The following is a 17272-nucleotide window of genomic DNA, read 5'->3' as shown; positions in this document are numbered from 1 at the left end:
AAAGATACCAGGAGAAGAAACAGGCAGCAACCCTTACTGTTCTACAGGTCCCATGGGTAATTCCCAGGCAAGCAGATTCTGGAGTGGACCTCCAGCAGTCCTGCAGCAGAGAGATCTGACTGTTAGAAGGAAAATTAAAACACAGAAAGAAATAGCTTCAACATCAACATAAAGGACATCCACTCAGAGACCCAACCAGAAAGTCACCAACTTCAAAGACCAAAGATAGATAAATCCACAAAGATGGAAAGAAGCCACCAAAAAAAAGTATGAAATCACCAAAAACCAGAATGCCTCTCCTCCTCCAAGCAATCACAACTCCTCACTAGCAAGGGAACAAAACTGGATGAGGAATGAGTTTGATGAATTGACAGAAGCAGGCTCAGAAGGTGGATAATTACAAACTTTTATGAGCTAAAGGAACATATTCTAACCCAATCCAAGGAAACTAGAAACCTTGAAATAAGGTTAGACAAAATGCTAACTAGAATAAGCAGCTTAGAGAAGAACAGAAACGACTTGGCAGAGATTAAAAACATAGTATGAGAACTTCATGAAGCATATACAAGTTTCAATAGCTGAATCAATCAAGCAGAAGAAAGGATATCAGAAATTGAAGACCATTTCAATGAAATATAATGAGAAGGCAAGATTAGAGAAAAAAGAGTGGAAAAAAAGAACAAATCCTCCAAAAAATAAGGGATTATGCAAAAAGGCCTTATCTATTTTTGATCAGTGTACCTGAATGTGACAGAGAAAATGAATCCAAGCTGGAAAACAATCTTCAGGATATCATCCAGAGGAACTTCACCAACCTAGCAAGGCAGGCTAACACTCAAATCCAGAAAATACAGAGAACACCACAAATATATTCTTCAAGAAGAGCAATCCCAAGGCACATAATCATCAGATTCACCAGGGTGGAAATGAAAAAAAAAAAAAAAAACAACTAAGGGCAGCCAGAGAGAAAGGTTGGGTTACCCACAAAGAAAAGCCTATCAAACTCAAAGCAGACCTCTCAGCAGAAACCCTGCAAGCCAGAAGAGAGTGGGTGTCATATTCAAAATCCTTAAAGAAAATAACTTTTGACCCAGAATTTCATATCCAGCCAAAATAAGCTTCATAAGTAAAGGAAAAATAAAATCCTTTACAGACAAGCAATTGCTGAGAGATTTCATCACCACCAGGCCTGCCTTGCAAGACCTCCTAAAGAAGATGCTAAACATGGAAGGGAACAACCAGTACCTGCCACTACAAAATGTACCAAATGGTAAAGACTGTCAACACAATGAAGAAACTACATCAGATAAAGGGCAAAACAGCCAGCTAGCAACAAAATGGCAGGATCAAATTCACACATAACAATATTAATCTTAAATGTAAATTGGCTAAATGCCCCAACCAAAAGACACAGACTAGCAAATTGAATAAAACGTCAAGACCCATCAGTGTGTTGAAATCAGCAGACCCATGTCATGTGCAGAGACACACATAGACTCAAAATAAAGGGATAAGGATATGAAGAGAGAGAGAAAAAAAGCAGGGGTTGCAATCCTAGTCTCTGATAAAATGGACTTTAAACCAATAAAGATCAAATGAGACAAAGGAGCGCTAACTATCCTATGCTAAATATATATGCACCCAAAACAGGAGCACCCAGAAACATAAAGCAAGTTTTAAACAACTCCAAAGAGACTTAGACTCCTACACAATAATAGTGGGAGACTTTAACACTCCACTCTCAATCTTAGACAGATCAACGAGACAGAAAATTAACAAAGATATCCAGGACTTGAACTCAGATCTGGACCAAGCAGCCCTAATAGACATCTACAGAACTCTCTACTCCAAATCCATATAATATAAATTCTTCCCAGCACCATATTGCACTTACTCTAAAATTGACCACATAATTGGAAGTAAATCACTACTCAGCAAATGCAAAACAACAGAAATCATAACAAACAGTATTTCAGACCACGATGCAATCAAATTAGAATTTAGGATTAAGAAACTTACTCAAAATGACACAACTACATGGAAACTGAACAACCTGCTCCTGAATGACTACTGGATAAATAATAAAATGAAGGCAGAAAGAAAGATGTTCTTTGTAACCAATGAGAACAAAGACAAAATGTACCAGAATCTCTGAGACACATTTAAAGCAGTGTCTAGAGGGAAGTTTATAGAATAAAGTGCCCATATGAGAAGCAAGGAAAGATCTAAAATCGACACCCTATCGTCAAAATTAAAAGAGCTAGAGGAGCAAGATCCAACAAATTCAAACCTAGCAGAAGACAAGAAATTACTAAGATCAGAGCAGAACAGAAAGAGAGAGATGCAAAAAGTCGTTGAAAAAATCAATAAGCTGGTGTTTTTGAAAAGATCAACAAGATAGACAGACTGCTAGTCAGACCAATGAAAAACAAAGAGAGAAGAATTGTATAGATGCAATACAAAACGATAAAGGAAATATCACCACCGATTCCACAGAGATACAAATTACTATCAGAGATTACTATTAACAACTCTATGCACATAAACTAGTTGACCTAAAAGAAACGGCTAAATTCCTGGACACTTACACCCTCCCAAGACTAAACCAGCAAAAAGCTGAATCCCTGAATAGACGAATAACACGGTCTGAAGTAGAGGCAGCAATTAATAGCCCACCAACCAAAAAAGGTCCAGTTCCAGACAGGTTCACAGCAGAATTCTACCAGAGATACAAAAAAGAGCTGGTACCATTACTTTTGAAATTATTCCAAATGAAACAAAAAGAGAAAATACTCCCTAACTCATTTTATGAGGCCAACATCATTCTGATACCAAAACCTGACAGAGATACAAATAAAAAAAATTTCAGGCCAATATCCATGATGAACATTGATGCAAAAACCTTCAATAAAGTACTAGCAAACCAAATGCAACAGCACATCAAGAATTTTATGCATCATGATCAAGTAGGCTTCATCCCTGGGATGCAAGGCTGGTTCAACATATGCAAATCTATAAACATAATCAATCACATAAACAGAATCAAAGACAAAACTACATGATTATCACAACAGATGCAGAGAAGACCTTCAACAAAATTCAACAGCCTTTTATGCTAAAAAACTCTCAATAAACTAGGTATCAATGAAACATATATCAAAATAATAAAAGCTATTTATGACAAACCCACAGCCAATATCATACTGAATGGGCAAAAACTGGAAGCATTTTATTTGAAAACTGGCGCTGGACAAGGGTGCCCTCTCTCACCACTCCTATTCAACCTACTGTTGGAAGTTCTAGCCAGAGCAATCAGGCAAGAAAAAGAAATAAAGAGTATTCAATTAAGAAAACAGAAAGTCAAAATGTCTCTATTGGCAGACAGCATAATTGTATACTTAGACGACCCCATTGTATCAGCCCAAAATCTCCTTAAGCTGATCAGCTACTTCAGCTAAGTCTCAGGGTACAAAATCAATGTGCAAAAATCACGCATTTCTATACACCAATAGCAGACTAACAGAGAGCAAAAGCATGAGTGATCTCCCATTCACAATTGCTACAAAGAGAATAAAATACCTAAGAATACAACTAACAAAGGAGGTGAAGGACCTCTTCAAGAAGAACTACAAACCACTGCTCAGGGAATTAAGAAAAGACACAAACAGACGGAAAAACATTCCATGCTCATGGCTAGGAAGAATCAATACCATGAAAATGCCCATACTGTCCAAAGGAATTTATGTATTCAATGCTATCCCCATCAAACTACCATTGACCTTCTTCACAGAACTGGAAAAAAACACCTTAAACTTCATATGGAACCAAAAAAGAGAACACATAGCCAAGACAATCCTAAGAAAAAAAGAAAAAAAAAAACACCAAAGCTAGAGTCATCATGCTACCAGACTTCAAACTATACTACAAGGCTACAGTAATCAAAACAGAATGGTACTGGTAACAAAACACAAACAGACAACAATGGAACAGAACAGAGGCATCAGAAGTAACACCACACATCTACAACCACCTGATCTTTGACCAACCTGACAAAAACAAGCAATGGGGAAAGGATTCCCTTTTTAATAAATGGTGTTGGGAAAACTGGCTAGCCATGTGCAGAAAGCTGAAACTGGATCCCTTCCTTACACCTTATACAAAAATTAGCTCCAGATTATTATTATCCAATATTTAAACATAAGATCTAACATCATGAAAACCCTAGAAGAAAACATAGGCAATACCATTCATGACATAGGCATAGGCAAAGACTTCATGCCTAAAACACCAAAAGCACTGGCAACAAAAGCCAAAATAGACAAATGGGATCTTATTAAACTTTAGAGTTTCTGAACAGCAAAAGAAACAACCATTAGAGTAAACCATCAACCAACAGAATGGAAAAATAACTTTGCAATCTACCCATCTCACAAAGGACTAATATCCATAATCTACAAAGAACTAAAACAAACAACATCATCAAAAAGTGGGCAAATGACATGAACAGACACATTTCAAAAGCAGACATTTATATGACCAACAAACATATAAAAAATGCTCATTATCACTGGTCATCAGAGAAATGCAAATCAAAACCACATTAAGATACCATTACATGCCACATATAATGCTGATCATTAAAAAAATCTGGAGACAACAGGTGCTGGAGAGAATATACAGAAATAGAAACACTTTTACATGGTTAGTGGGAGTGTAAATTGTTCAACCATTGTGGAAGACAGTGTGGCAATTCCTCAAGGATCTAGAAGTAGAAATGCCATTTGACCCAGCAATCCCATTACTGAGTATATACCCAAAGGATTATAAATTGATCTATTATAAATACACATGCACATGTGTGTTCATTGTGGCACTGTTTACAATAGCTAAGACTTGGAACCAACCCAAATGCCCATCAAAGATAGACTGGATAAAGAAAATGTGGCACATATACATCATGGAATACTATGCAGCCATAAAAAAGGATGCATTCTTTTTTTTTTTTTTTGCAGGGATGGGACATGGATAAATCTGGAAACCATCATTCTCTGCAAACTGACACAAGAACAGAAAACCAAACACCACATGTTCTCACTCATGAGTGGATGTTGAACAATGAGAATACATGAACATGAGTAGGGGAACATTACACACTCGGGTCTGTTGGGGGTGGGGCACTAGGGGAGGGATAGCAGGGTGTAGGGAGATTGTGGTGGGATAACATTAGGAGAAATTCCTAATGCAGGTAATGGGGGAATGGATGCAGCAAACCACCATGGCATATGTATACCTATGTAACAATCCTGCAAGATCTGCACATTTACCCCAGAACTTAATGTAAAGTAAAAATAAAGAACTACAAGAAGATTATCAAAGACAATTACAAACAGCTGTATATTCATAAACTGGAAACCCCAGAGAAAATTAATAAGCTCCTAGAAACACACAATCTCCCAAGTCTGAACCAGGAAGAAATAGAACTTCTGAACAGATCATTAATGAGTTGCATGATTGAATCAGTAATAAAAAAATCTCCCAATAAAAAATCGCTCAGAGACAGATAAATTTATGGCAAAATTCAACCAAACGTGAAGAACAACTAATACCAATATTTCTGAAACTACTCTAAAAAAATGAAGGGGAAGGAAATTCTCTTTAGCTTATTCTAAATGGTCAGTATCTCCCTGATACCAAAGCCAGACAAGGACACAACAAAAAAACAAAAAAGAAAACTACAGACCAATATGCCTGAGGAGCATAGATACAAAAGTTCTCATTAAAATACTAACAAGTAGAATCAAATAGCACATCAAAAAGATAACACACCATTATCAGTTGGGATTTATCTCAAGGATATAATGTTTCAACATGTGCAAATCAATACATAGGATTCATTACATAAACAGAATTAAGGACAAAAATTTTATAATCATCTAAATAGAGAAAAAGCACTTAATAAAATTTAGCGTCCATTTATGAGAAATACTCTCAACAAACTAGGCATAAAAGAATCATATATCAACATAATAAAGGTTATATATGGCAAGGCGACAGTCAACATCTTACTTAATGGACAAAAGTTTAAAGCATTTTTTCTGTGAACTAGAACAAGACAAGGATGCCCACTTTCACCACTCTATTCAACATAGTATTGGAAGTCCTTGCCAGAGCAATCAGGAGAGAAGAAAAAAAAAGCATTGAAATTGAAAAAAAAAGAAGTCAAAATATCCCTGTTCACTGATGATATGATTTTGTATCCAGAAATCCCTGAAGATTCCAGTAAAAATACTCTTAAATTTGATCAATGAATTTAGTAAAGTTTTAGGATACACAATTGACATTCAGAAATCAGTAGCATTTCTGTACACCAATAATGATCTAACTGAGGACCTAATAAAGAAGGCAATCTCATCTACAATATATTTTTTAAAACTTAGAAATATATTTGACCAAGGATATAAAAGACCTTTACAAAGAGACTTATAAAACACTGATGACAGGAAACAGAAAGCATCAACAAATAGAGAAACATTTTATGCTCATGGACTGGAATACCCAATATTTTTTCAATAACTATACTTCCCAAAGCAAACTACACATTCAATGGAATTTCTATCAAATTACCAGCATTGTTTTACACAGAATTTAAAAAAAAGAAATCCTAAATTTCATGTTGAACCACCAAAAAAAGAGACAAAACAGACAAAGCTGGAGACATCATATTATCTGACTTCAAATCATACTACCAGGCTACTGAAACCGAAACTGCGAGCTACTGACATTAAAATAGATACATAGAAAAGTAGAACAGAATGGAGAACCCAGAAATAAGTCTACATACTGACAATGAACTGATCTTTGGCGAAGTCAACAGAAATATACATTGTGGAAATGGCATCCTATTCAATATGTAATGTGGAAAAAGTTTGCCATGTGCAGACATTAGCCATATGCAGAAGAATGAAACTGAATGCATTATTTCTCAGCTTATAGAATATTAACTCAAGGTGAATTAATATCTTAAATGTAATACTTAGAAATATAAATTTCCTAGAAGGAAACCTTGGAAAACTCCCCTGGATATTAGCCTAGGCAAAGAATTTATGACAAAGACTTAAAAGGCAAATTGAACAAAACCAAAAATAGACAAATGGGACTTAAATAAACTAAAAAGATTTTGCACAGCAAAAGAAACAATCAATAAAGTAAACAGACGACCTGTAGAATGGAGGAAAATATTGCAAACTATGCATCTGACCAAGGATTAATATCCAGAATCTACAAGAAACTCAAACAACTCAAAAAAAACAACAAATAATCCCATTAAAAACTGGGCAAATACATGAACAGACACTTTCTAAGGGAGACATACAGGTGACCAATAAACATGAAGAAATGCTCCACATCACAAATCATCAGAGAAATGCAAATCAAAACCACAATGAGATATCATCTCATACCTGTTAGAATGTCTAGTATTAAAAAGTCTAAAAACAGCAGATGTTGGTGAGGATATGGAAAAAAAGAAATGCTTATACACTTGTGGTGGGGATGTAAATTAGTGCAACCCTTCTGGAAAACAGTATGAAAATTTTCCAAATAATTTTTAAAAAACCAAAGATTGAATGATCATTTTATCCAGCAATCCCACTACTGGATATATACATAAAGAAAATTATATCAAAAAGATGCCCAGACTTGTATGTTTATAGCAGCATAATTCATGCTTGTAAAGTTATGGAATTAACCTAAGCGCCCATCAACAGACTATCGGGTAAAGAAAATATGTTATGATATCACATCTTTGCAGCATTATAAACGGAACTGGAGGCCATTGTACTAAGTGAAATAATGGATAAACAAATCGAATACCGCATGTTTTCACTTATAAGCGAAAGCCAAACAAATGGTATACCTGGGCATACAGAGTGAAACAATGACACGTGAGGCCATCAAATGTATGACAGTGAGAGAGGGTTGAGGATTGAAAAATTAGTTATTGGGTGCATTGTTCACTATTGGGGTAATAGGTACACTAAAAGCCTAGACTTCGCCACTATGCAACATACACATGTAAGAAAACTGCATTTGTACTTGCTAAATATAAATTGAACTAATCAAAATAATAAAGTGTGCAAAAATTTGAACATTTCACAAAGGATGAGAATAATAATCAATAGCAAATAAAAATTCTCTACAAAATATTTATAAAAAGAGTGAGAAATAAAGTCTAGAGTGAAATACCACTAGAAACTACCAGAATAGCCAAAATTAAGGTCTGACGGCATAAAATGTTAACAAGGGATTAGAACAACTGAAAGTGAAACTGGGATTATAAAATGACACAACCACTTTGAAAAACATTCTGGCAGATTCTTATAAAATGAAATATATGTTTAATCTATAATCCAGGAATTTCACCACTAAATATTTCCATAAGAGAAATAAATGCATATGTTTATATAAATACTTCTACAAGAATAACCACTGAAGATTCACTCATAATAGTTCAACACTGGAAACAGGGCAGGTATCCATCAATATGAGAATAGATCAACTGTGCTGTGCCCATACAACTGAGTACTATTAATTTTTTGAAACTACCAATAGATACAACAAAGAAGAATCCCAGAAACGTTATGCTGAAAGAAGTTTTACAAAAAGGAATACACACTGTATGATTTTATTAATATGAATGTCTATAAGAAGAGTTTACAAACTGTGTGTAAAGGGCCAGATGGTAAATGTTAAAACTTTATGGGTCATTAAGTAGTTGTAACTACCTAAATCTGCTGTTGTATTAAGAAAGCAGTTGTAGACGATAGCTAAACAAATAAGCAAGACTGTGTTTCAATAAAACTTTATTTATAAAAACAGGTGGTGGGCTGGATTTGGACCATAGGCTATAGATTGATGACTCCTGATACAGAACAAGCAAAACTAATATATGACAGAATAAAAATAGAATAATGGTTGCCTCTGAGGAATATGCAGGCAGAGATTTATGGAGAATATTAACAGAGGAACTTCGTCGGATCAATGCACTTGTTAGAACACATGGAATAATACATTCAAGAGTTATGTTTTTCAAATCACATAAGTTCTACCTCTATGATTGGCAATTCTAAAATTGTGTCCAAACTTGATTTCCTCTGGGGAACATGCCCTATGTGAATGCCCTATGTCTTCTGGAAAACATGCCCAGGGAATATAAATATAGTGGATTTGACTTTCCTGATTAGGTTATGTGTCACAATTGAGATTAAGAAAAAAAGACAATATGAGTAGGCCTGACCTAGTCATATGGTACATTTAAATCTGTGTCTAGATGTCAGAAACAAAGAAGTCAGATAAATTTAAAGTGTGAGAGAGATGGAATACAAGGGAGGATTTTAGTTGCTAGATGAAGGGACCCAGATATAAAAAGAGCCACATGGTAAGTAATATGGATGGTGGTATCTATGAGCTAAGAATAGCCCTTGTCTAATAGCTAGCAAGAAAACAGAAGCTTCACCTAGATAGTCAAAAATGGTTTAGCATATGTGAATCAATTGATGTGACTCACAACATAAAATGTATCCAAATTAAGAAAAATAAAATAAAATTGTCCCTCTTTGCAGATGACATGACCTTACATCTAAAAATTCCTTAAGATTTCACCAAAAAACAAACAAACAAAAACAAAAACTCTTGTGTCTGATAAACAAATTCAGTAAAGTTGCAGGATACAAAATCAACATACAATAATTAGTAACATTTTTATATGCCAATAGTTAACTAGCAAAGAAAGAAATCAAGAAGGCAATCTAATTTGCAATCGCTCCAAAAATATATCTAGGAATAAATTTAACCAAGGAGTTGAAAGACCTCCACAAGAAAAACTTCAAAACACTGATGAAGGAAATTGAAGAGGACAGAAGCAAATGGCAATACATACCATGCTCATGGATTAGCAGAATTAATATTGTAAAAATAATCATACTACCCAAGGAAAGCTACAGATTCAATGCAACTCATAGAAAACTGATGTAATTTTTCACAGAAATAGAAAAAAAATCTTTAAAATTTTATGTAAATATATATATACATATATATACTATATATAATATATATACATATATATAGTGTATATATATATGTATGTATGTGTGTGTATATATATATATATATATATATATATATATATATATATATATATAGTGTGGGTGGAGACCCACCATGCTGGTGACCCATGGGGATCCTCCGCCTGGGAATCTCCTGGTCTGTGGGCAATAAAAATCTGTCTGGAAATGTGGTGTCCACTCACCCTCTGCACTTTCGCTGGGAGCTGCAATCCTGAGCTGCTCCTAATCGGCCATCTTTGATGGTGGGGGGAAAATTTTTGTATAAAACCAAAAAAACAAAAAGTCTAAATATTCTGAATAGAAAAAATACAGCTGGAGGCACCACATTATGTGATTTCAAAATAGACGAAAAGACTATAGTAACCAAAATAGTATGATATTGTTATTTTTTTAAAAAGACACATAAACCATCGGAACAGAATTGAGAACACAGAAATATATCTACATTTTTTACATCCAACTGATTTTTGACTAAGTTGCCAAAACCACGCAATAGGGAATCAACACACTCTTCAATAAAGAGTTCTGAGAAAACTGGATATTCATATGCAGAATAATGAAACTAGACCCTTATCTCTCACTGTACACAAAAATCAACTCAAAATACGTTTAAAAGTTTAAATGTAAGACCCCAGCGTATAACACAACTAGGATAATGCATAGGGAAAAAATACTTCAAAGATTGGCCTAGAGAAAGATTTTTTGGCTAAGATGTCAAAAGCACAGGCAACTAAAACATAGACAATTAGAACTACATTAAATGAAAAAGCTTTTGCACAGCAGAGGAAACAACCAACAGAGTGAAGAGAAAAGCCATGTACTAGGAGGAATTATTTTCAAACTCTGACATTCATCAGAGAATGGATTAATATCTAGAATATATAGGAAATTCAAACCAAGTAAAAATACCAATAATCTCATTAAAAATTGAAAAAAAAATACATAAATATACATTTCTCAAAAGAAGATATACTAATGACCAACAAGTATAAAAAATGCTCAATTATTATTCATCATCACGAATATGTGAATCAAAGCCACAATGAGATATTCTCTTACTCTGGTTAGAATGGCTATTACTAAAAAAATGAAAAACAACAAATACTGGTGAGGATGAAGAGAGAGACTCTTATACAATGTAGAGGGGAATATAAATTGGTACAGCCACTATAAAAAATGGTACAGTGATTTCTCAAAAAACTAAAAGTAAAACTACCCTATGTTTCAGCATTCCTACTACTGGGTATGTATCCAAGGGGGAAAAATTAGTATATCAAATAGCTGCACAGATGTTGGCAAAGATGCATAGAGAAGAGAATGTTTATACACTGTTGGTGGTAATATAAATTAGAACAAACTATGAAAAACAGTATGAAAATTTGTCAAAGAACCACAGATAGAACCACATTCTAATTCAGCATTCCCACTACTGGGTATCTACCCAAAGAAAAATAAGTCATTTTTTAACCAAAATACACTTGCACAGTTATGTTTATTGCAGCAATATTCACAATAGCAAATTGATAATTAGGAATCAACTTAATTATCTATTAATTGATAATGAAATTTAAAAATGTGGTATATATCTACCATGTAATACTAGTCAGTTATAAAAAAGAATGAAAGATGTCTGTTGCAACAACATGGATGTAACCGGAGGCTATTATCTTCAGTGAAATGACTCAGAAATGTAAAGTTAAAACCTGTATGTTCTCACTTATATGTGGGAGCAAAACAATGGGTACACACATACATACAAGTGGAATAATATATATTGCACACTCCAAAAGGTGGGAGAGTGAGAGGTATGAGGGATGAAATACTGCTTATTGGGTATAATGTGTGGTATACAGATGAAGGGTACACCAACACCACTATACAATATATCCATGTAATATAACTCTACTTATATCGTTAAATCCATAAAAATACAAATTAAATTAAAAAAATAGCTACACTTTCATATTTATTACAGCACTACTCACAATAGAAAAGATATGGAATCAATATAAGTGTCAATCAACAAATAAATTGATAAAAAGAATGGTATATATATGCAATGGAATACTACTTGGCCAGTAAAATAGAAGAAAATCATGGCATCTGTAGCAACATGTGTGGAACTGGAAGTCATTATGTTAAGTGAGATAAGCCAGGCACACAAAGACAAATATGACATGTTGTCACTCATGTGGGAGATAAAAACGTCGATGTCATGGAGGTAGAGAGCAGAGTGATGAATACCGGAGACTGGGAAATGTGTGTGTGTTGGAGGGGGAATAAAGAGTGGTTGGTTAATAGGTACAATTATTTCCATTATATTAGGTAGAAGAATTATGTTCTAATGTAAGATAGCAGGATAGCAAAATAGGGTAACTATAGTTAAGAACAATGTACTGTATACATCAAAATAGCTAACAGAGAGGACTTGACATCTTTCCAAGTCATAAAAATGATAAATATTCAAGGTGATGAATACTGTAAATACCCTAACTTATCATTACACATTATATGCATGCAGTGAAATATCACATGCCCTCATAAATATGTGCAAATATTATCTGTAAATATAAAACCCTTAATATTGATCTTGGCAAACAATTTTTGGATACAAAATCAAAAACAGCAAAAGCAAAAAATAAACAAGTGGGACTACATTAAATTAAAAAGTTTCTTTTTCGTTTTTTTAAATTTTATTTTAAGTTCAGGGGTACATGTGCAGGTTTGTTACATAAATAAACATTTCAACATCCTGATATTAAGCCTAGCATACATTAGGTATTTTTCCTGATTCTCTCCCTTGTCCAACTTTCCACCCTCCAGTAGGCTCCAGAGTGTGTTATTCCACTCTATGTGTTCATGAGTTCTTATCGTTTAGTTCCCACATATAGTGAGAACATGCAGTATTTAGTTTTCTGTTCCTGCGTTAGTTTGCTAAAAATAATGGCCTCCAACTCCATCCATGACCCTGAAAAGGACATAATCTAGTTATTCTTTATGCCTGTATAGTATTCCATGATGTATATGTACCACATTTTCTTTATCCAGTTTACCATTGATGGGCATTTAGACTCATTTCGTGTCTTTGCTGTGGTGAAAAATGTTGCAATGAGCATAGATGTACGTGTTTCTTTATAATAGAATGATTTATATTCCTTTGGGTATATACTTAGTTATGGAATTGATAGGTCAAATGGTATTTTTGTCTTCAAGAAATTTTTTTATTTTACTTTAAGTTCTAGGGTACATGTGCAGGACATGCAGGTTTGTTGCACAGGTATACATGTGCCATGGTGGCTTACTGCACCTATCAACCTGTCACCTAGGTTTTAAGCTCCACAGGTATTAGCTATTTTTCCTAATGCTGTGTGTCCTCTCACCACCCCCTACCTGACAGGTTGTGGTATGTGTTCTTTCTCTCCTTGTGTCCATGTGTTCTCAATTTTTAACTTCCATTTATGAGTGAGAATATGTGGTGCTTGGTTTTCTGCTTCTGTGTTAGTTTGCTGAGGATGATGGCTTCCAGCTTAATCCATGTCCCAGCAAAGGACATAATCTCATTCCAATTCATGGCTACATAGTATTTCATGGTTTATATGTACCACATTTTCTTTATTCGTCTATCATATCTGGTAATTTGAGTTAGTTCCATTTCTTTGTTATTGGGAATAGTGTTGCAATAAATATACATGTGCATGTATCTTTATAATAGAATGGCTTATATTCCTTTGGGTATATACACAGTAAGGGATTGCTGGGTCAAATGGTATTTCTGAATCTAGTTTCTTGAGGAATTGCCACAACTGTCTTCCCCAATGGTTGAACTCATTTACATTTCCACCAACAGTGTAAAAGCATTCCTATTTCTCCACAGCCTCATGAGCCTCTGTAGTTTCTTGCATTTTTGGTAATTGCTATTTATTCTGACTGACATGAAATGGTATCTCATTGATGTTTTGATTTTCATTTCTTTAATTATCACTGATGTTGAGCTTTTTTTCATATGTTTCTTGGCCACGTAAATGTCTTCTTTTGAGACATCTGTTAGTGTCATTTGCCCACTTTTTAATGGCGTTTTTTTTCTTGTAAATTTGTTTAAGTTCCTTGTATATTCTGGATATTAGACCTTTGTCAGGTAGATAGAGACTAAATATATATATAATGTCCAGAGACGTCTGCCAGAGGCATGAGCTGGGCCTCAACTTGCCAGTGTGAGGAAGGTGCTGGACCTGTGGATGCAGCCAGGAGGCAGGCAGGATCTTGGCCTGTGTGTGTGTGTATGTGTATGTGTACACATACACATACACACACACACTCACACACACACATATAATTGGCCATGTTGAAAACCTTCCTTATATCTGTATGTGATTTATATGTCTTTTCTAGAAAAACAACTATTCAGGTTTCTTTTCTATTTTTTAAATTTGATTGTGTGTGTTATGGAGTTTTAGAGTTTTTTAAATATATTTTGAATATTAATACCTTATCAGATATATGGTTCACAATTTTTTTTAATTCTATAAGGTATCTTTTCATTTTGTTAATTATATGCTTTGCAATGTAGAAACTTCTAAATTTGATATTGTCCCACTTGTTTATTTTTGCTTTTCTTGCCTCTGGGCATATATACACATAATGGTATATATGTATATGTGTGTTTCTATGTATGTGTGCATATACATATGTGTGTATGTGTGTATATATGTGTGTGCATGTACATATATATGTGAGTGTATATGTATATATACATAGCTGTGTGTTTATGTATGTACATATACACATGAGTGCATATATGCAAACATACACATACATGCACACATATCTATACACACATACACACACATATACATATATGAACAAAATTAAACCTTATTCAGCCTTGAAATTAAGAAATCTTGTCATTTGCAACAGCATAAATGAATCTGGAGGACATTATGCTAAGTGAAATAAGCTAAACACAGAAAGACAATGACTGCATATCACTTTTGCGTGGAACCCAAAGAAGTCAAACTTATAAAAAAAAGGGTAGCATGATGTTTATCAAGGGCTGGGAGGAGAAAGTAGAAAAAATAGGGAGATGCTGCTTAAAGGGCACAAACTTTCACCTATTAGATGAATAAATTCTGAATATCCAATGTACAACATGGTGACTATAGTTAATAATAGGGTATTGTATACTTGCAATTTGTTAAAAGAGTAGATCCTAAATGTTCTCACCACAAAAAAATAACTATGTAAGGTGATAGATGTGTTAACTATCTTGATTATGGCAATAATTTTACAATGTATACATATATTAAATAATATACACATTAAACATATACATTATTTATTTGTCAATCACACCTCAGTAAAACTGGAAAAAATTAAATGGAACTGAAAAGAGAAAATCAGTCCACCAGAACAACAGATAATGATGTCAAATGTATATGCAGTACATATAGAGCCTCAAAATGCACAAAGGGAAAATTTATAGATCTAAGATGAGAAATAGACATATCTAAATTTATACATAGTATCTTTTAGCAAAAATATAAATGACCTAAATAGCATTATCGGTCAATAAGATCTAATTGATGTTTTCAGGACACTTTACTAAACAAAAAAAATACATATTCTTCTAAAGTGTGACATTCACTAAGAGTGTCCACATCCTGAGACATAAAATAAAGCTTAAAATTAAGATAGTGGAAAGCACACAAAATATGCTTTTTGGCAATACTGTAATTAAATGAAAGTTGAAAACAGAAACAAAACATGGAAAATGTTGAAAAAAATTGAAAGGTAACTGACACCCAGCTAAGTAGCTCACAGGCCAAAAAACAAGTCTCAGGAAAAATTAGAAAATCATTTCAACAAAATTAAAAAGATAATTTGTGGTATGCAGCTAAAAAGTACATACAGGGAAGTTTCTATATGTAAATACATCTATTAGATAGGAATAAACATCTGAAGTTAATAATATAACTTTTTCACTTTAGAAACCAGAACAAGAGCAAAGTAAATTCAAAGGAAGGAAAGAATAATGCTAAGGACAGAAAACAATAGAGCTAAAAATAACCCAGAAAATCTGTTTGAACCTTAAAGATGTGTTAGAGAAAAACTAATAATACAAAATCTGGGTCTTTGAAAACGTGAAAAAAATGATAGATTTTGATAAGTCTAACAAGGGAAAACAGGGAAACAAATTAATAATATCAAGAATGAAAAAGGAGATATCACTATGGATCTTACAGATATTTGGTGGAAATGAGGTAATATATACTTGATAACTTAGATGAAAAAGACCAATGTTTAAAAATGACTAACTACAAATCAAAACCACATTGAGATACCATCTCACGCCAGTTAGAATGGCGATCATTAAAAAATCTGGAGACAACAGATGCTGGAGAGGATGTGGAGAAAAAGGAACACTTTTACACTGTTGGTGGGAGTGTAAATTAGTTCAACCATTGTGGAAGACAGTGTGGCGATTCCTCAAGGCCTTAGAAATAGAAATTCCATTTGACCCAGCAATCCCATTACTGGGTATATATCCAAAAGACTATAAATAGTTCTACTAAAAGGACACATGTACACGAATGTTCATTGCAGCACTGTTTACAATAGCAAAGACCTGGAATCAACCCAAATGCCCATTGATAATAGACTGGATTGGAAAAATGTGGCACATATACACCATGGAATATTATGCAGCAATCAGAAATGATGAGTTCGTGTCGTTTGTAGGGACATGGATGAATCTGGAAAACATCATCCTCAGCAAACTGACACAAGAACAGAAAATGAAACACCGCATATTCTCACTCATAGGTGGGTGATGAAAAATGAGAACACATGGACACAGAAAGGGGAGTACTAAGCACTGGGGTCTATTGGGGGGAAAAGGGGAGGGCCAGTGGGAGGGGGAGGTGGGGAGGGATAGCCTGGGGAGAAATGCCAAATGTGGGTGAAGGGGAGAAGAAAAGCAAAGCACACTGCCATGTGTGTACCTACGCAACTGTCTTGCATGCTCTGCTCATGTACCCCAAAACCTATAATCCAATAAAAAATTAAAAAAAAAAAAAAGACTTGGAGCAAACCCAAATGCCCATCAATGATAGAATGGATAAAGAAAATACACCATGGAATACCATGCAGCC

The sequence above is a fragment of the Callithrix jacchus genome, chromosome X (genome assembly GCF_049354715.1).
Source record: "Callithrix jacchus isolate 240 chromosome X, calJac240_pri, whole genome shotgun sequence".
NCBI classification, from domain to species: domain Eukaryota; kingdom Metazoa; phylum Chordata; class Mammalia; order Primates; family Cebidae; genus Callithrix; species Callithrix jacchus.
Note: the sequence above shows the minus strand (reverse complement) of the source record.